Raw genomic sequence first — 21,787 nt, forward strand, 5'->3', positions numbered from 1 at the left:
TTATTTAATATTATCCACAATATGGTCTCCATTCTATGGACAGCAGTTCTTTGTGGACTATTATTGTAGGGTTTTAATTTAGTTCTTGTTTTCTAGGGTATTATTTAAAATGAAACAGTCAGTAGGTTAGATGAAAAGTTTATATTAACAAAAACAGTAACGATATAAAGTTCATCATCATAAGAATGGGAATATCGACATAACAAAATATAATAATGGTTTATCCATACGTTCAAGTCTGAAGTTTGATCTATCCCTCGACTACACCTTTCAAATCTTCAAAACAAAATAACATCTTTTTTGGAAACAGAATGCCTTACCACAGTCAATGCTCACGTCTTCTAAGTAACTCCTTAACAAAGTCTCGCGCGCTTTTCGACTAATTATATTATATGGCCCCTCTTATAATGGGTTCGTCACGATGATGTCGGCTGACACCAAAAACTACTTGGTAACTTAGTAAAAGTTGAAATATTAGTTCGTAGGCAACTACGAACTATAAATTTGTTAAGTTATAATTGCCTACATTATATTCTATAGATTTTTTATTAAAAAGTTGTTCTAATGTTAGATTATAAAAAAAATTATATCCTCCAATATCGTCTATTGACCAAATACCAAATTCCACAAGTTGATTGAAGAGCAGCTTTATAATTCAATTGAGGCAAGTTTTATAAGGTTATTTTTGTGAAAAAATTGCATACTAACTGAAGACAACTGGAAGTTAACCACTGTTCGAAAGCACCTCAATTTAATATTGTTGAGAAATCGTTAGATATCTTATATCTACATGTTTTGTTCTTTTCAATTATAATCAATCAATTTTATATTTGCAAATAGGACAGAGATAGACTTCAAAATCAAGACGATTTAGAAACCTTAACATATAAAAAAGGTCTAAGAAATAAGAAATTATAGCTTTCTGAATGGATACCTTGTGGCATTAAGACTAGATTAATAGAAAGCAGTTTTTATAAACGTGTCTGTCTTCAAAATATGAATGCTCTAAGATATTTTATTTTCAACTTGTATGCATACACACCAGGTGTGGTTATTGAATAACGAGACTGGTGAGGCCAAGTTTTTCGATATTCTCATCCTTTTTCTTATCTTCAATAGCTCAAACGACTAATAAATACGTGGACACGAGATGCATTCATATGACATAAACATGTCATATGAATGATACACATTTTCAAATTCAGTTTGCAGGCTTAATATAAAATTTCACAACAATACTTTGTTTTTGATTACGTAGATCATTTTTACGCCAAACCCAAAAAGTAGACATACAAACGATGGCGATGGCTTTACTGGTTTGTCCACAGATACGGTAGACATGGCTTCAGCTTAATCAGTTGACAATAGCTAGCCTTTGGCGCATGCGTACATTTTCTGTAGCAGCGTTAGTCTTGTTACTCAATAGATACACATCTTATATTTCATACACTTTTTAAAATCAATTTCCTAAAAAGTCATAGCATTATACTTCCCATAAGCTGTATTCTGTGGAATGAACTCAATTATACTATGTTCTGAGAGCCCTGTAAGTTTCCCCAGGTACATTCCAAAGACTTATTGAACTTGAGAAGTTTGTAAAATCTGCTAATTTTCACTCACTCTTCTTAGAGAGTTGCATCTATCAAAATTAACACGAAAATAAGAGAAAACTGGCATAAATAAAAGAGAAAAATAATTTTTAGAAATCAATGAAATACATATGAACGATAAAGATGTCTATTATTGATAAAACTTGAAAGATATGAGTGAAATTAATAGTTGTATTATATGACTTGAGATGAGACAACTCAAAAAAAATAATTAATTTGGGTTAAAACAGATTTTTATTCTATATTCATGTTTTAGTTGATATATTTATTAATATAATTATGCAAATTGTCAGTGTTAACTCATATTTTGAGAAAAGACAGAAATAAATCGACACATACACATTCGTACCTTGTTAAGAACTAATTTTTCAATAAGAAGAGATCTGAAGACGATTTATTAACAGATATATGAAAATTGATAGAAGTAGATTAATAAGTTCAAATTTATTGTATTATTTTCCAATTCTCTTTGAAATTTCACTAACAGAACTTCATTTGACGACCAAAAAGGAAAATAGAATTGTAATATAAATCAACTTATTTTCAATCAATGAAGAACCTCCCAGTTTCGAAGTTTTACATATTACTTTAAAGTTTTGGCGAATGCGTGCTTTCAACAGTACAGTCGCAATCTCTTTTCAACTTCTTAAGTAATTAATCATGAAATATACGTTAGAAGATGCTACGTCATGCTGTTTCCCATCAAATGCGAGCAAGAGAATGTTGTTTATCATACACCGGGCGGTAAAAGTGAAAAGATGTGGATCATCGAATCGGTGTTTGTTTTCGGAGAAGCTGAAGTAATTAAATGATTGTAGAAAGCGCAATCTAGAGTTAACTACTCCACTACTGAAGTCAAGTTTTAATGGATCTATTGTCAGATAAATATGTCTCTATGAAATTTTGATTGTGTTTTTTATTTTAATCTTTAGAACAAAATAACCATTTTATTGTTGAATAACATTAATTAAATTAGATATTATAGTTGATTAATCGCCCCTTATGAATTTTTTCTACCGTCAATTACATATTTTAAATTGTTATTGAGTTAACTGAGAATAACCAAATTTTTTTATGTGTTCACTTACACTTTCACTGTTAATAATAACACGATAAGTGATAATATTAAAAATGAACAATGGATATACGCAATGTTTTATAAACCTCCAATATAAGTGGAAGTGACTTCAATATTGAATTAAGCTCGTATCTCTAGCTTCACCACCTTGTTTTTAGTTTCAAAACCAAGATGGAGGCCAGTTTGATATTAAATTACAGTATTGAGCACAAAATTTTTCTAAGATCCAGTTTTGGTTGAAATTTGGTTGAACAAATCTTTATAATAATTGAGTCACCTTCAGTGGTTGTCGGTCAAAGTTACAGTTGCAAGATTAAATAGATATAAATAAATGAGCATGGATAGTTTTCCTCAATAATATATGATTTTCTTTGGAATAAACGATACTATTTGAGAAGGTTGAAAGGTTGAAATTAATATTTCATATTTCTTCCTACTGGTATATTGATTGTTACTAAAAGCTATACATACAAGTCTTTAACTACGAAATGAATTGAGTTTTACTATAGCTATACTAAGTAAAAATTTTTTGATAAGGTGGTCCAGTCGCTATTGCTCGATAAACATTCATCTAACAGCTTCAAAAAGAAAAGAAGTGCCCACTATGATAAGATCTAATAATGACAACCGACCGTACATCAAAGTTTCATTTGGATTGTTAAGCTTAAGATCTCGAGGGGTCTTTGTGTATTAGTGGCAATAGAGGTTCCGAAAACTTACTTTTTCGTAGAAAATTAGAAATAGAATGGTCAAAAAGCTATAGTACACTACGTATTGGTGAAGGTTACTGATAATTGTTTAACAAATTATTTAATTAGTAGAGTTTGAAGGACCTTTAACCAATTACCCCACTTGAAATGGATATTGGGAATCAGATGAAAGCTTTAAAATAAAACGACACCGTCTTTGTTCATTTTTTTTTACTTTGAAAAATACCCAAGTTACTATGGTTAGTATCACGCAAAGTAAAAGTCCGGGAATATTGCACATTGCAGGTGTTTGATTTCTTTTTGGTCTTGTTAATTCAGCTTGGAGCTTAGAATTGATTGATTGAAGGTCGATTGTTTCTAATTTAATTGGTTTTTCTGTAGTGGCGAATTCCCAATCATATTTTTGACCTCAGAGGAATTACTTATTTCTTTAATTTTACTTAATGTAGAATTTTCAGTACTGACTTCACATCTTAGCGATTTTGATTAGAGTATTTCCTTTAACCAATAATATGTGTCTCTTGTCATAGTTTGCTTCCATTTTGACTGGAATGGTGAATAAAATGATGTTGATTTTACCTATTCAAGTTTAGAAGATTATCGTTGCTAACTAGTATCCCAACTATGAATTGCGGAATTTACGGCACTAACCATAGTGACAGATTGTTGTATATCTACCTCCAGAATTCCAAATCAACGAGTAACGAAGAAGAGTTGCTGCACATGGTTATTCAATTTAGTTTACTATATCAAATAGTTAACTATGGAAAAAGGCTCGCGATTTTTTTGGCAACATGGGATGTGCGCTCTATGTAGCAGCAATTTAGCTTATAAATGAATTTATAGAACTTCTTATTTTCTCCAAGCTTCGTGAAGAATTACGTCTTAAGGTGCTGATACGTGACCTTATGGGACTTGTGAAACAAAATTTGCAGTCTGAAAGTTTGAGATTCCCTCTTAAGTTTGACCTTTTTTGTACCTTGGTGCTACACTAAAAATGAATGAAGCAAAAACTCTATTTTCCTTTTTTTCACAAAAAAATATTAGCTAATATATTTTCTATGACACAAATATTACAAAACATATTGCGTTCCGTAGATTTAACACATATTATTAGAATGATCAATATGTATATATGTCTAGTTTTATTATTAACTCTACCCATAAAATTAGAAAAATAATATTATTTCCATTGCAACATTCGTGCCAATAGCCAATGTAAATAATGAAGTCTCATTTAGTTTATTTGTTCATCAATCTTTTTTTGAAAATTAATTTACTGCTACTCGCGGCGATTGCGTGATATTGAAACATCAAAAAAGATTCCTCCTAGATAGATTCTGTATTGTGAGAAGTTTTAATATCGAATGAAATAGTTTCCAGTGCCAGTTTCCCAAAAGTTTGGAATAATAATCCGCTAGAACTCTTTATGGATATAAAATCTAATATTGACGTCAAAGAAGCAGTGAAAAGGTGCTGTTTCTCCAAGTTTACTAGTTCAAGTAGTACATTTATAGAAAGGAAGACTGATTCTTCAAAAATATCTTGTGTTTTTTCATTACAAAAAAACTCACTAGTGTGTACACCAATAGAATGTATTAGGATTGCCAAACAGAATAAATTGGTGATATAAATTAAGTATTATTTGTTTCGTGTCTACCTTCATACTTCTGCTTAGAGGTTACAACAATAATAAATGAAATATCCAATTAATAAGGATTCAGATGAGACACTTCTTTCAGGTAAATAAATATATTATACAGAGATATTATTAGTTATTCAGATGTGAGGGGAAGAAGCCAGAATTTTGGTGTAGAAAATGTTACCAAAGGATGATAAGATATTCGATGGATCAGTATAACAGACAAAGACACCTGGAGAAAAATACTAATTCCGAATATTAAAGTTCCGCCCATTAGAAAACCACTAATGTTCAAATTAACAACCGATGGAACTACTCTTATGGCACGGATGTTCTAAGGCTCATTTTTACACATTTGAATTAACTGAAAACTCAGCAAATTATCTATACTATCCTAATATTAAAGATACTACCAAACACATGATATATGCCTATTAAATATGGCAGGAGAATCGGACAGCAACATATTGAAAGCGTACTTTCACCAGTAAAAAAAATTGACCCCTATCTGATGACCAATAATTTTCCTTCAACAATTGAGAAATATGTCCAGCTCAGCTCAATATGAAGAGGAGCTACTGCAAACAATCCAAACAATTCCGGGACATATTGGATTTAAAAGAAATGAAATAGCCGATAAGCTTGCGCGGGGGCAGAAAAGCCTATCATGGGACCTGAACCCTTTAGCGGTATTATCTACAGAACATTAGAAAAACTATTGGAAGATAAGGTAGATAGGAACGAAACAAATTATGGAGACAACCTTTAAAGATTCAGGCAGGGAAATACTTTCCTCGGTAACTATAAACAGAGAAAATCTGCTCAATGCATCAATCTATGTAAAAACCAACTACGAATACTAACATCTGAAGACACTAGACTTATAGGGTATAGGCGTATAGATTTTGTTGCACAGAAGACGACCTCTATCCACATTATCGGACTACGTTACTCGAGAGCTCTATACCAAGGAGCGTATGAAATAGAAGACGAAGATGCAGCCATCCCACATAATGGATTTTCTAAGAGAAGTGGGGTTAACATATCAGCAGTAAACACTGCAGCAGGAAAGGGGGACACAAAAGATTCTTTGAGTATATGATACCCCATACATACATATCTTAAAATTAACACTTGAATTAGATATATTTCTATTTTCTGCCATTTTGGTCACACCATCACGCGTGAATGGCTGGACCGATTTCACTATTTTTTTTGTTGTGTTATTGTTAGGAAAAGGTTCTTATGAAACAAAAAATTTAAAAAATGACGCGAAAAACTAGAAAATTGAAGAATATTAACTTCTATTCTAACCTTAGCGTTTTGGACAATATTAACTTTTTTATTATAACATTATGCCGTTTGACATAGAATTTTGATAAGTTAGGATAGACTAATAAGAACGTTACTAACATAACAACTAACATAACAAATGATATAATCGGTTATAAAGAAGAATAACTCGAAGCGCGGAATGAAGTTGATCGGAATTGATGGAATCGAAATCAAGAACATAGAAATGTTGCGTTCAACCACTATCGAGATGCATTCTATTATAACGTAGAAATCGAGTACAATAATTGTTTTCAAATGACGTCATTTGGAGCAACAAAAGTTATTCAATAAAATTTTATGCCAACTTTCAGGATTCAGGCTCAAATATATCATTTAACAGATTACAAATTCTTGCAAATTAATTTTATGGGCGATTCAGCAAGACAAGTCGATCAGCGTTGTGCACACAATAATTCGGTGAAAAGATCGATTATGGAACAACTCCATAATCAACATAACGAGTTGGTTGTATTATTCACGAACGTTTTGGACCGCACACCGTCTGATAATCACAAAATTGTCATCGAAGCTGATAAGACGCCAGCAGGAGAACACCCAACAATTGAAGAAGTAGCTATTGTTGTCGTGGGTGAAAATTTAGAAAACCGAGATATTGTTTTACATCGGTGTACTAATCAAACACATCGATCATATGACCCTACAATATCTTATCTTATTTTGGCAAGGTGAAGATGGATATCATTTTTCAATGATGAATGATATGATGGATCCAGTTACAGGTTCCGAAACTAACAAAAAATGAATGTTCAATGAATTACGAGGATGAGGATGAACTAGTTTGATATCTAGTTAGCCTAGACCAGTTCCATACATGAACAAAATATTGCGTTACCATAGAAGCGAACAATAACTTATTAAAAGTGTCTGAAGATCACTTGTTTTTGCAGAACAACGCATCTGCACACAAATCTCATGTTGCCATGCAAAAAATTCGTGATTTAGGGTTTGAATTACTAGAGCACCCCCTTATTCACCAGATTTGGCTTCGTCCGACTATCATCTCATTCCTCAACTGAAAAAAAGTTTTAAAGGTTGTAAATTTTCTTTCAACGAGGAGGTAATAAAAGCTGTGGAGGTCTGGTTTGCAGAGCATAAAGAGCAAGTACATTTTTTTGAAAGGTTTAGAGACGTTGTAGGTTCGCTTTAATAAATGTATCCAATTAAGAGGAGAATATGTTGAGTAAAATAATATTTTGACATTGAAATTTTATTTGGTTCTATAGTAGACTAAGAATTTTTCCATATATCCTAGTATTATTCATATTAGACTGATGGTTCGAGAAAATGGAGACAATCATATCTTCAAATGTCAAATGTCGGCGTCTCTTCCACCTATACTGTGGATATGTACGTGAAAGTTAAAAATGAGCGATTGACATTTATCTGGTTGAACCAGGTAAAACTGCAAACTGCGTAGTAAAGAATAAATTCATTTACGGGATGCCATCAATGCTGAAGGAAATTTACAGAATGTGATAGAACAACTATTCCCCCAGCAACATACGTCGGAAGCCCGCGACATATGCATCAATACGCACAGGATGCTATGTCGTATGTACGTCATTATGGCACAACAGATTTGTTTATAACGCAAAGGCTTGACCAAAATTAGATTTTGAATACAATTTGGATTCGGATCGGTAGATTATGAGAAAACTCAAAAGAACACGAAAGAAAAATTGGTATTTTTGGAATAACTCATATGGCTTTACAGATCGATTCCAAAACCAATTCGAATTCAATATTTATCGTTAAGACAGGACAACGTATGTCGGGTCAGCTAGTAACTAAATAAATTTAATTTTGCTATGAAAATTAACTTCCAAATATGGAAATGGGCGAGAAAGGCTTCCAAAATATCTTGATTACTTAACCGGCAGAATTAAAGCCGAAATGTTGAATATGTTATGTCAATCAACATCAGAAAAAAATTAAAAAGCTTAGTTCGGTAGTAGATATATAAGAAATTCAATTAATATATACTTTCACCCGAGACATATCAAAGAATTCTTTAAGAAAGAAATCTCTCAAGTATTGATGGAATGAGAAATGATTAAACATGGGCGGAACAAAAGATAATATAGTATTTCAATAGTCATTGTTGATATCGTACTAATTCTCACTGGAATAGATTTTAATTGAGAACTTGAGTATTCAGTAAATGGTTTAGCTAATTTATATTATATGCAGTTTCACCAAGAAAAAACGTTCAATTCCATTAGCGCTGCTTTTATATTGAAAACATCATATTATAAACAAAACTGGATAGAATTTTCGGTTATTTTGATATGGGTTCAGATATTTAGGGTTAGAATTTTGATAATGGTTCAGATATTCAGGGTTAGAATTAATTCTAGATTGAGATTGTATGGATTTTGGAATGCCAGAATAGACAACATAAGCCTACCAAAAATACGTATCTAGCTGTACCTGCCAACTTTTGTCAAATAGCCAAAACATATTCGTGAGATCATCATTATTAAGATGTAAGTCAATGATAGAACTACTTTGTTACCTTTCTTAGATGAAAAATGATTGAATTACTTTATGAAGATAAGAAAAAAGTATTGTAACTATATAAATTATTTTCTATATTTTGTTTTGAATTATGACCACAATTTTTACATACATATAAAAGTTGGTGAGTGATGGATACACCTCGTAATTCTTTAAAAAAAGCAGCCACAACAGCCTCTGTTTTGAAAATATACCTGTCATGAACTATCAAGTTGCAGAAAACAAAAAAAGTGTTCCCGATCGTCAGGCAAGGCGCAAGTTGAGACGCAGTCAACACGTGCAGGGCAGCACAGTTTCTGTAACTCTTGTCTAAAGGGACCGCGCGAATTGAGATGCAAGTGGTCAATGTGGCACTCGTTAATGTCACACAGAAACTACGTCAAACTCGCACAGGTGTGCCTACAGGTGTTTAGAAAAAATGGAATTGAACTAGTGCGAAACCACCCAATGTTATATAATACAAGTGACCCGAACTATATGAAAATGAAATTGAAACAAGATATTTGTACAAAGATTGCATCCGAAATTAATTTAAAGAACGGTAAGTACCTCCAAATTTCATTTAAATATAGTTTATAACTAATACAGTTGACTGACTCTTTCAGAATTTATTTTCACTTGTTAAGAACTCGTCATCAGAATTCGACTCAGGGCTCAATTTGAGTGATCCATGTAAGGAAAAATTTGAAGAGGAGAAAACAGGTCCGTTTTCATCGAAACGCAGCAGTGAACCGGCAACGAAAACTGTGTCTCAATATACGGAGGCAACTGCGCCACACAGTTACTTCGAGAAGCCTTTTCTAGCGCTGTACTTCCCTGTACGTGTTCTCTGCGTCTCAATTTGCGCCCGGCCTTATTGTTACCGATAAGTTACCGCTGAATGCAACCATTACTTTGCGTTGCTTTATAGAGATAGCTGTAGGAAGTACTTGCTATTCACAAGGCTTAATCTGCTCCAAAGTATAGGTAGAAGTAAGTTTATATTGATAAACAAAAATATTAACAAGAGATAATGAGCCCACGTAACGATATAATAATAAATAAAATATAAATTGGTACTTTATGAGAAGATAATGAGACAATGTCTTATTTTCAAGAAGGAATGTTGAATAATAATAAAAATAACTGTGATAACTGAAGTTGAAGATTGAAGATAACTGAAGATTAGTAGAATACCAGCGATAAATACGATCTACAATCACTGTCTTCAACAAATGGAGGAAGTCTATCAATAACCATATACCAGATATTCATTTAAAAAATTCAAGGAAACATATTATACAAATAATGTCTATCATTATTGAAAAACACAATCTATGAATAACTAAAATAGCTGAAATTTCTCAATGTAAAAATGTGAATTACCTATATACAATATAAATTGTCTATCGAATTAATTAATTAGAGATTAATTGAGGCCATTTCCATAATTGAAATTACAAGAGTGTACGTAGATACTAGTGAATTTTTAATTGTACAGTTGTAAACTGTAAACTGTAAACTGTGAACTGTCGAATTAACAAGAAAAGGAGAGCTACATTGGTAGTAATTAAAAACTTAGCAAATAAGTATAAAAATTCAGAAGTTACTTTGAATTTATGACGACATTTTATCTCTTTTACAATCGATCTGATGTCAGTTATAGAATCGAAATGAGGATGAAGTAAAATAAAATGAAAAGGTGAAGAGACGAATAGGAACTGAGGATGTTATGGAGAAGACAGATGGCATACATGAAAATTGGTTATATAACCACGACTAGAAGTGATGAATAATATAGATATTTCAATAAAAGCCACACGAAACGCCAGGAAGTCGAGGTAGACAACGGAAATCAAGAGATAGATGACATAAGAAAAACCACATATAGAAAATAGAACAATTGAGAAAACTATTGAAGAGGTTTATATCCATGGGTAGATGATGGGAAGCTGATTATCAAGAATAATAAAAAGATACAGGATCTCATCCTTTTAAACAATGATATTATGATTTTGCAGAAATACTTTAAATATACTCAGAAACATATTTTATTCTAAAGTTGGTTTTTCCAATGTCTTGATGCAATTAATTGGATAAGTATTTCTTAAATGTATTGATGTGCATTTATATTACCTATGGTGAAGATCGAACGTCATCTTGGGCCATACTATAATTCCCAACAGTGCGATGTACATATTTACTAAAAATTTATTTAGAGACAGGTCGTCTCGTCTTCTTTTTACCCTCACTCCACCATCATTCATTTTTCTTCTGACCGGAGTTGATAAACGAAGAAAATAGTATTTTATTCTTGTTTCTACGCTAGTCGTTTTTACCACAACTGAATGTGATTTTTCAGATTTCAGTTCAAACACTTCGGATTCCAAGGAGTCTTCCATTTACTGCAAATTACTAAGTTTTATCCTCCTGTTCAACAAGAAGTGATCTCGTCTTATAACTTTGTATATTCGTATTCGACTTGCTTGGTGCCATACCTGATAACATCTGACAATATCCTCACTACTATTTAATCTTTTGCAATTTGTCGTGGCGACACCCGATTCTTTTGAGGCCCAAATTTGACCTCTGCTAATAGCTGCTAATAATGTGTATTTCTTTGCACTCTAAATATTATAAATTCTTGTAAGCTATTGTAAGGTAACGTTGTATTTTGTATTATAGTATCGGAATAGAAGGGTTCGTTCACTACTTAGGGACAAAGAAAATATTTGACCAAATATTCATCTAAGTTCCATACTGAGCGATTATTTCCAATATTTTAACCGAAATTCTTGATTCTTCTGTCGTTGTGTGAGAATTCCGATTTCTACCTATCTAGTTTATGATGAAAATTGAAAATGTATGACTAAAAAGCGAGGTTTGATGGACAGTACTTAATTGTATGCCTTAACAATGGTATTATTTTTACATAACCAAAATAAAAAAAATTGTGTCAGTCGGTTGTGCCGAGACCAATAAGTAGGTATTTAGTGAAAATAACTAGTTTTTTCTTATAGAGTTCAACACATTGTTTATTCAATCCACAAATTTAACCGAAATCCGACTTGAATGTAATTTCCATATATTCTTCTCGTAATTAGGTATTAGTTTTGTATGTGTTTGTGTACTTAAGTTATTTAATTCATGTTGGGAAGTGTAACAAGTATTTTATACGGACGTGGGAATCTTTTGTACAGAGGTGTGCTATAACGGTGTCTTTTTATTAACAAGATAATATTTCAATTCTAGAAAACGATTATTTTTATTGATATATCTGATAAAATTTCAATTTTTTCAGTTTGGGTGGTATAAATAATTGAAATATTAGCATTATTTTTTAATTAATCGTTATTTTAATAAACAATAGATTATAATTCTCATAAAAAATAAAAATCTCAAAGAGAGTAGCGAATTATTGACGACGAAACATGAAAGTTCATGGGAAATTTGTAGCTAAAATTTAACGCTTCTTCCCATGAACTTGGTAGACAATTAATTCTCATTAACTATTTCTAGGAAAGCAACTAATATGAATAGAATTTCAGAAGTTTAGGTAAACTGTGGTATGATAGCAAAGTTAATGACCAATTTTCAAAGAGAATTGGAGAAATTGGAAGCATTTTCAAGAAAATTAATATCATAAAAAGAAAGGTAGATGATTAGATAAAGGCGACAATGACCTGAAATAAACGTCCTTTAGAAAAAAAAAGGATTTGTATTGAAGGTGCTGAAAACATGATATTAATCTATATATTTTACTGACTATGATTTTTTATTGAGAAAAATAGGTTACACGTTTAGAAGTAACTAGAAGTAAGAAATATAACAAATGTGGCCTTGAAGAAACTTATTTTGAGATTACAGCTAGGAGGAGTCATTGAATGGAATAGAATAGAAAACATTTAAGTAGCGAATTTTCATAAAATTAACTAGATTAAGAAAAATATTGAAAGCATTCCGTTTGTTGATGACATATAAATGTCTTTTCCGTTAAATTCTGTAAGTAGCTCAAAGTTATCATCAATCATTTTCATGAAATCACCTTTGGATCTGAAGGCCAAAATTTATTAAGAAGTGCTGTTGTGCATATTTCATGTCACAGAAATTTTACCGGTTGGTTTAATGGACAATACCTAGCAATGTCTTTTGGTAAACCATTGATATGGCGCGATTGCACCCATCATATAAACGACTGTTATTTTTGCTTGACCAATATCAAAGGTTTTTCGAGGAAATCGCAGCATACGGTAGAATACGAAGTTTCTGTGCCTTCTTCAATTTACGGTTCGAAGAAAGTTGAAGCAGTTCTGAAAATTAAGAATTTGAAACATAATTTACAACTACTATCAGTCCTCAAGCACCAACAAACTAATTAAAGCTTTGGATTTAAATTTGCACAAATGAAAAGCTGAAGTGTTAAGTTCAAGACTGACACAGTGGAATCTGTTTTAGACGGAAATTAAAGTTACCTTGTACCGTAAACGTCACAGTTCATTTGATTTGTTTTCTAAAGACAACGACTGTAATGACATTGAAAGCTTGATGTTAAAACTGGGTTATAAACATAGGTCAGAGAAATGGAGACTTTTCAATGATTCCTCAAAGTCTATCAAGAGATATAAAAGGAGGTATGGTGAATATCCGAGAGAAATTACCACTTTTGCACATTTAATTAGGGCACAAATTTTGTGAAAACCATGGACAAAGATGGAAGTGGTTTCAAATTTTTAAGAAAAAAATTTTCTTTCTTCGAGTGACGCTAAAATAAAGGAAGGTGTATTTGTTGAACCCGACGTCAAAAAATTAATTAAAGATCCGGCATTCATTATCACCTTAAATGAAAAAGCGATAGAAGCTTGGATGGTGTTTGTCAAAGTTATTAAGAACTCTTTGGGTAATCACAGAACTCCTCAATATTTTGACTTTATCACAAAAAATATGAGCACTCCAAGGGATGAGAATGGAGAGTACTTCCATCAAGATATCGCCACAATTGAAAAGCGCTACCAAGGAAAATGTAAACTAGCAGTGCTTGCAGCCCACTGTAGATCTTTGAGTAGAAAAACTTCGGACTCTGAATATAGAAGAGATGTGAAACAATCTAGGGAAACATGTTTTTTTATTGTTGATAATAAAACTGGAGTGTCATTAATACTTTAGATTTTTCAAAGCAACAAATTTATGTGACTATTTTATTATTCATTTTTTCTATAAGAATTACGAATCACATAACCTTATTTACGAGGAAAAAATTTATAATTTTTTTGTTGCCTATTGTAATTTATATTTAATCTAGCAAAATGAATACTAGAGAGACCTCTATAGTTTTTTTTCAAATTTACTTATTCTTGGATAAAGTAAATAATAGTAAGCAGCGAAAACCACATATTGAAAATTTTTTTTATTCCAAAATATTTTTACAACGTTTCCCTGTAACATAAACCGTAATGTAGAAATAATAATTGATAATATTATTGATAAAAAAGGAAAATAAATTTTTATTAGTTTGTTAAACTCTGTTGTGTATCTACAATCACAAAATCTTCTGATCTTACAAATCCTTTAAGGTATCTTGCGACGTAAAAAATGTCTTCTTTTCTTAAGTATTGTTTTCATAATGTCGACAGAACCTCTATTTATTTAATCAATAGGAAGAATCTAATAAAGCCATAATATTGGTTCATCCCAATATTACATAAACCAAGAAAATGGCTTTTGAAGTGCTTTATTTCTGACCAAGCTATATCTTCTCCATTTTTCGATTACATTCAGAAATTCTACAATATTTGACTTAAGTATCTTGAGTAATTTTTCTCTTCTTACGGTTTTGGATCCATCTTTCCTTCAAATGAATATTCAGTAAATCTTTTGTTGTTTATTCAGATGAAAACAACTTCCAAATTGTATAAAATTTCACACACTCCATTATAGTATATTATTATTCAATTACTTAAAGTTATTCTAAAGAAAAAAACAGTTAATAAAGTCCAGAAGAAAACTATTCACTCCATACGTAACCAATGTATTATGCGTTGCGCAGGATTGTATGGAGCGAATCAGTTAAATCATTCCACTGTTTAAGACAGTGGTTTGCAGCCTAGGGGTACGCGAGAATGTTGCAAGGGGGAATGAAGCTGTTTCCTAAATAATTTTCGAATACAAACCAAAAAATTCGTAATCCACAATACTCTCGCCACGAATTTTTCGGGTACAAATTCTAAAACATCCGTCCATACTCTTGCTGGAACTAAAACATTTCGTTTTCTTACTGATGATAATAGAGATGAAGGAAACTTGTTTTATGACGAGAAATTCCTTGTGAAACTTGCGTATTTTTGCATACTTTAACGCAGACAAGTTTACTGCATTCATGAAAAAAATTGAACTGTGGATAATAAGTTTCAAAAATAATCACTTTGAGATGTTTCCTACTTTTAATATTACCTGTCTTGCTGTTGAAATAGAAGATAGTAAAGTTCTTATTAATAATCATTTGACCAGTCTATGGAAGCAATTCTCGTTTTACTTCAAAGATCTTGACATGTTCAAATATGAATGGATTAGAAACCCGTTTGTGAATTAAAAATATGATCATTTTGGCCTTACGACAGCAGAGCAGGAAATGATGATCTTATCTAGTGATACTACATTAAAGCAGATTTTTAAGACGAAAATAATATTTTTACGTTTTGGCGGACGATTTTTCTACTTTGACAAAGATTGTTTTAGAAAGTTTATTGCCATGTATTAAATCTTACCTATGTGAAACTGGTTTTTCTACAGTAACTGTCTTTAATAACAAAGTATCGATCTCTCTTAGTGATTGAAATGGAAATGAGATCTGGGATTTCATCAATGATACCACGGTTTGAGAAAATTTTTGCTGAAAAACAAGCTCAACCGCCGCATTAAATTTTTATAATGTATTAATCATATATTCTCATTTTTAGTATTTTTGTTTTTATTATATTTAAAATTATTATTTCTCATAATAAATAATTTTTACATAATATTGTATATTATTTTGTAGCCCAATAAATAAATAATAAAATCAGTCGAGTATTTATGAAATTAGATTGTTGGAAAAATTAAGAAGACGCAACAATTCTTTTAAAAGGGGATTTACGTAGATTATGAAAAAAGTTCGCAGAGCACGTATATCAGATAATTAGTAACAGTAACTGAATCAGCTTAAATCGGAGAATTATTCAACTGGTCGACGCTACAATTGTTTATTAAGGGGAATGCGAAGCATTAAAAATTTTTGATCTCAATTTTTCGTAGAGCTCTACAGTACTGCAAAAGCTTATGCACTGCCCAGGTCTGATCAACATTCTTGGGATATATTCTAGTTTGTTTCTACGGAGCAGTCCGTGTTAATAGAGAAGCTCTAATCGAGTTAATTTGTTTTATATAGTGATATAACAACAGGTACAAAGAAATAACCTCACGAAATCAAATATGTACTTTGCATAATTATTAACAATTAAATTATTCTTAAGGTGCTTTACCCATTTTCGTTACGACATAAGCGATATAAACGTATCGAAATACGTAGAAAGAGACTTAATTTTAATTCCTTATTACTCTACTGTTTAGCAGTAGGTATGCAGTAAAAACACATAGTTATGTCACAAATGGTATTTCGATAATATTGTGGAAAAGAAATATATTATGTAACAAAGAGATTGAAAAATATGTCGCAGGCCACCTGTTGGAAACTCAATATAAATACAGGTTTGAGTCGACGTCTTTAGTAATTTAATAATACTTATTTATGTAAGAATTGGAGCTGGAAATTATTTCAACTGATATTCTTATATTATACGGGGTCGTAAGTTTTCAATAAAAGTAAATAAGTAAGAAAATCAAAAATTAACAAAATTATTTCGTACTTTTTTTATTGATTTCTAATACATTCCTGAAAAACATCTGAAGTAGAAGCTCTTTGTTCGCAGGCTGTGTTTCTTAGATATTTGGTTTATTAACAAAGCGTGAATATGAATAAAAAAAAATGAAAACCAATATAAAAAATGAGATTCCATTTAACTATTGATTAATTGTCAGGCTTAAGTAGTGGCTTAGAGGAATTTTTAGTTGCTTGACGAATTTAAACCCCTTTTGATAAAGACTGGATATTCAGCAGTGGCATTAGCAATTCACTTCTTAAAAAATATAATAATTTTCATGAAGAAATTACAAAGTACATTCGCCATTAGAAAACCTTCAGAATTTTTGAATTATTCCGTTTTAAAGCTTTTTCTTCATTGGGCTGTGGATTTAACTTTTTCTTCAAGTCCTTCTAAGACAAATCTACATCTTGCGATTCAAGCAATTCCTGATTGTCACTATTTTATCTATTCGAACCTATTGGCATTTGTACAGATTGTTCATCATCTTTCTTTTCATAACAGACACATTTGTTTTCATTCAATTCCAACGTGTATGACTTAAAATAATTTTTTTAATTACATGATGCAGTTTGCAATTTCCAATTTCTTCCCATATGACATTTTTTAGGAATCACATTTCATGTTAGCCAGTATGATTGCAAGGTACAATTTGAATGTATAGTTTCAAGTTCTCGAGAATGATCTAGTGCAATGTCCAAAGCTATAATTTTATTCCTTTTAAGTCCAAATTCTAACTTTTTTGAGTAGCGCTTTCTAATTAGTACGCCAAAATACCGTCAGGTCGCATATATACTGATTTTATAAAGCACGAACTGCAAAAAATTGATATTTTAGAACACAAATAACCGATGTGTGACTTTACTCCTAACTGCTTTAAACCACGCGACGGACTTTTAGTTTTTAAAAATGAATATTTTAGTAGGAAATCTCTTCCAAAACAATAAAATCTCGTCTGCATTAAAATCTTGCTTAGATTTGTAACTTCCACCACTTAGGAAGTCTGCAAATTATTTTTGATGTCTTGTTGCTGCAGAAGTGTCTGCAAATGCAATTCCAACGATTTTAATGGAATGATTATCAAACACAGAATCAAGTATACTCTTTATAAATCCATTTGCTGACGCGTTCAAAAAGGACACGGAATCCTTTTTATTAATATGTATTGATTATGTCGACGACGAAATCATGAACACGGAGCTTATACTCTACTTGTATAAGCCTCGAATCCTCCCTTGTCTAATAGAACAAGCTAAATTATGGCAAATGTACCATTTTTCTAGAAATAGAATCTTCCAGAAAATCTTAGTGTATAATTATCGTCGATATAGTAGAAGTATAGTTATGAAGAAGTTTGCGAAATGGTTTCTTAAGCCGGCACTACCCATTATGAAGTTCTAAAATTCGGCGAGGGCGGCAATCTTTGATGTACGATTGAAATACCAAAAATTCTAAAATTCGGCCTTTGTTGTTTGCTTTTTATATAATTGTTATTATAGCAGCCGGTTTATTTACGTTGTTTCTTTTAATTAATTTATAGGAATGTCTATTTATTTATTTGTATTGTTAATCTATTTTATAGAAGTTTTAGAATTCTTTTTCGATATGTGAGGAGTTTATGTGAGAAAGTGATCGAGGAATTGATAGTGGTAGCGATAAGAGAATTATTATAAGTTAGTGTAGTGTATAAAGTTTAAATAAATTAAGAAAGTGAGACACAGTATCTATTAATTCACCCCACAAATAAAATCATATAAATAAAGTAGAAAACCATTACAGTATTAAATTTCAAAAAAAAAAACATTAAACAAAAAGAATCGCTTGTAATTTTTAGTTGGGACAAATAAGTTTAGGGAGAGAAAATATACCATGTTTCTAATATATATCACCCAAAAAATAAATATAGAGAAAAAATAAATAGTACGAAAGAAATTGGAAATATCACAAATATCAATATGGTTTGGGACCAAATTGAAAATATTTCTGTGTAGAAAAAACAAAATATTATGAATCGACAGATATCTTGAGGGTTTTCCTTTATACGTGACTATGGTTGCTTTTTTAAAAGAACCATATAAATTCTTAGTAACGTATTGTTAAAATGAGTTGTGAATGTATATGTGAATGTTCCCAAATTATAGGTCTCCTTCTAAGACGTCTTAGTACTCACATTAAATGAATCACCTGTCACACTTTAACATTAAACCGAGTAATTGGTATAAAACCTAAATTAATTGTGAATTATGCATTTAACAAAATGTAGAACACATTTTACGGTACTTTGCTCGGTAACCTGAAGTTATAAATCGACTGCAAAATACGAGTATTAGGTAGGTACTGCTGCTGAGTTGATGATTTACATCTGCGATGTATTTGATTAGTTGGGTTGTAAAATCGTACATAAAACGAAGGTGTAAAATGTTGTTTAAAGTTGGCACATAAAAACATCCTTAAATTTAATAAGAACCTATTTTATTACCTACCATCAAGAAATATATAATTTTAAGATCGCGTAAAAATGTTTATGTGAAATGTTTGAATTGTAATATGGCAGTGGTGATTCAATTTATTATCACGTATTTGACAAGTACGTCCAACTGTAGTGACAGTATACTTACATTACGTTATGGTATAATGATATCTAATAATATTGATTATAAAATCCGATATAGATAAACTTTAAATTCAATTGATATCTAGTACTGTTCGGTACATACAAAGTTTGTACCAAAAGTATCGATTTTAACTTAATATATTCGCATTCGTGTTATTAGTGACATTCTCGAGAGTAGTTTCCAATTGATTTAATAACACGATTTCGGCAGTATTTCTACTTCTTGAAGTAGTGGAAGTCATGTTGTGGAATTTTATCTCTTTTGCAACGAAGCGATGTCCTTTGAACATCCTTGTTAATCTGGAAAAGATCCTAAAGTAGCTAAGTTGGGATCATAAGAAGGCTAGCAAATCTATACAGCTTGTTAATTTTATAAATATTCATGCAGGAGATTCGATAAATGCGCTGGTACTTCTTTATAGCAAAGCAGCCAATAACCGTTTATTCCATGCTGTGTCTATTTGCTTCTAACCTCAACATATCTTCATAATGAAAGCTTTGACTGCAAATTTACATGTTTTTTGGTCATGAAAATTAAAAATACTTTTACTCTGAAGGCTGCAGTTGTTTCTAAATGATAGCTGTGGATGCTTTATCAACATTGTTAAAGAAACTAGTTTTTTTAAGGCTAGAACAAATCCGTTTAACTAATTATCCTCAATTTATGATAACAAAATGCAATTAATCAAAAAGAATAAATCGAGAAACTAACTAATACGTCCAGGTGGTAATTTCGCACATTCACGAGTTTGTCGAGACAGAATTTTTTCAGAAATTTTGAGACAAATCTCATATTACAAGCCACATACTGTGATCGTTTGAAGCTTTATATCACATTTATAATTAAATGGAATAACTTTAATATTTTCAAACAAAACATTGGAAAGGTTGTTGTTAAACATGAATAAACTTCTGAATAAGACTTTGTTTCAAGTTGAATAGAATGATGTGAATATGTGCAGAGTAGAGAATAGTGAATTAATAAACTGTAATGAACTGAACGACGATTAACCCGATGCTTGTTTAAATGTACTACAAATTCTATCCTCTACTTATATACAGACATCTAAAAATTGTATCAGATTCAAATTTCTGAACATTTTAACTTAGCTCCAGATTCCTCAAAATCCTCTTCCGTATATTCTCTCCTCTTCTTTTAGCTCAGCTATTATAGAGAGTCGATCAAGGAAATTTATAAATACAATACAACTGTCGCATTTCGCTTTATTTTGCAGAATATTCATGAATTTCGTGTATTTAAACTCATTAATATCACTTACTGAAATATAGAAGTTTTCTATTGAATACTTATTGTCCAATCACCGTTATACTCATTATACAATTGTCTATTGTAATATTCCACCTCTTCAAAACATTCTGATTCAGAGCTAATAGTTTATATTTTTGATCTTAGTTTCTTTGTTAATTCAAAGACTTCTATTTTAGACTATTTTATGTACGGGGGCCGTTTTTCTTTCAACCTCCGATCGCTACGTGCAGACGCTACACGGGCAGAAGAAAGCGGGCATGTGCTGTAGGCGATTATGAAGCTCTCGCACTATACACTCTGCTATTGTTGACATTCAGGCGTCAGTCGGCGTTGTGCTACAGCCACGTAAACATGTCTGCCATTATTGATGCTCCTGCCAAGTGTGAATTGCGAAATGTGATTCGTTTTCTACAAGCTGAAGGCCATAATGATACAGAAATCCATCGGAGAATGAGTCGTGTGTATGGGGAATAGTGTCGAAAGTTAAAAGATGGCCGTAATTATGTGCACGACGGAGGAGACCAAGGACGCAAATCTGTCATTTCAGATGACCTGGTTCAACAAGTTGACAGAATGGATGAAGAAAACCGCAGATTTACCATTACTGCTTTGTCTTTTTCCAGAAGTTTCCAGGTCTGTTTTTACTTCATTATTACTGAACGGCTAGGCTACATTGGCGGCAACTTTCTTCGAAGAAGGTATTGAAAAGCTTGTTCGCAGATATGACAAATGTCTAAATCTCTTCGGTGATTATGTCGAAAAGTAACCGTAAGTGTCCCGATGCCAATAAAATTATTGTTTTATATGAACTTGTCTTATTTATAGCCTATCATATGTTGAAGAAAAACGGCCCTCGTATATTACACAACCAATTCAGATTTTTTCCAATTATCACATTTTTCTTGTAACTTCTACTAGTTTTTTTAAGGATCTCATTTCAGCAGCAACGATTTTACTTTTATTTTGTTTTTTTTTACATTTGATTTTATGCTACCGTATATTATTGATGGTCTAACCACTTTTTTTCTTATCCTTGTTATAATATCATTTATATCTCTTTCTTTCCAAATAAATGTAGACCTCGAATTAATACAAGTT

General features: G+C 31.5%; 1 protein-coding gene across 2 annotated transcripts in view; it reads right to left on the minus strand.

Moving 5' to 3' along the window:
* The window catches only part of LOC130891504 (uncharacterized), an 88,710-nt gene that overhangs the window by 51,647 nt on the left and 15,276 nt on the right, over positions 1-21,787 (minus strand). The window contains exon 1 of one of the 2 annotated variants that reach the window (XM_057796301.1): positions 18,976-19,129. The exons of the other annotated variant lie outside the window; for it this stretch is intronic. The gene's annotated coding sequence lies outside the window, so the exon portion shown is untranslated. Of the gene's footprint in view, positions 1-18,975; positions 19,130-21,787 lie in introns of those variants that run through there. 2 annotated transcript variants of the gene reach the window in all.

The sequence above is a fragment of the Diorhabda carinulata genome, chromosome 3, assembly GCF_026250575.1.
Source record: "Diorhabda carinulata isolate Delta chromosome 3, icDioCari1.1, whole genome shotgun sequence".
Classification (NCBI taxonomy): Eukaryota; Metazoa; Arthropoda; class Insecta; order Coleoptera; family Chrysomelidae; genus Diorhabda; species Diorhabda carinulata.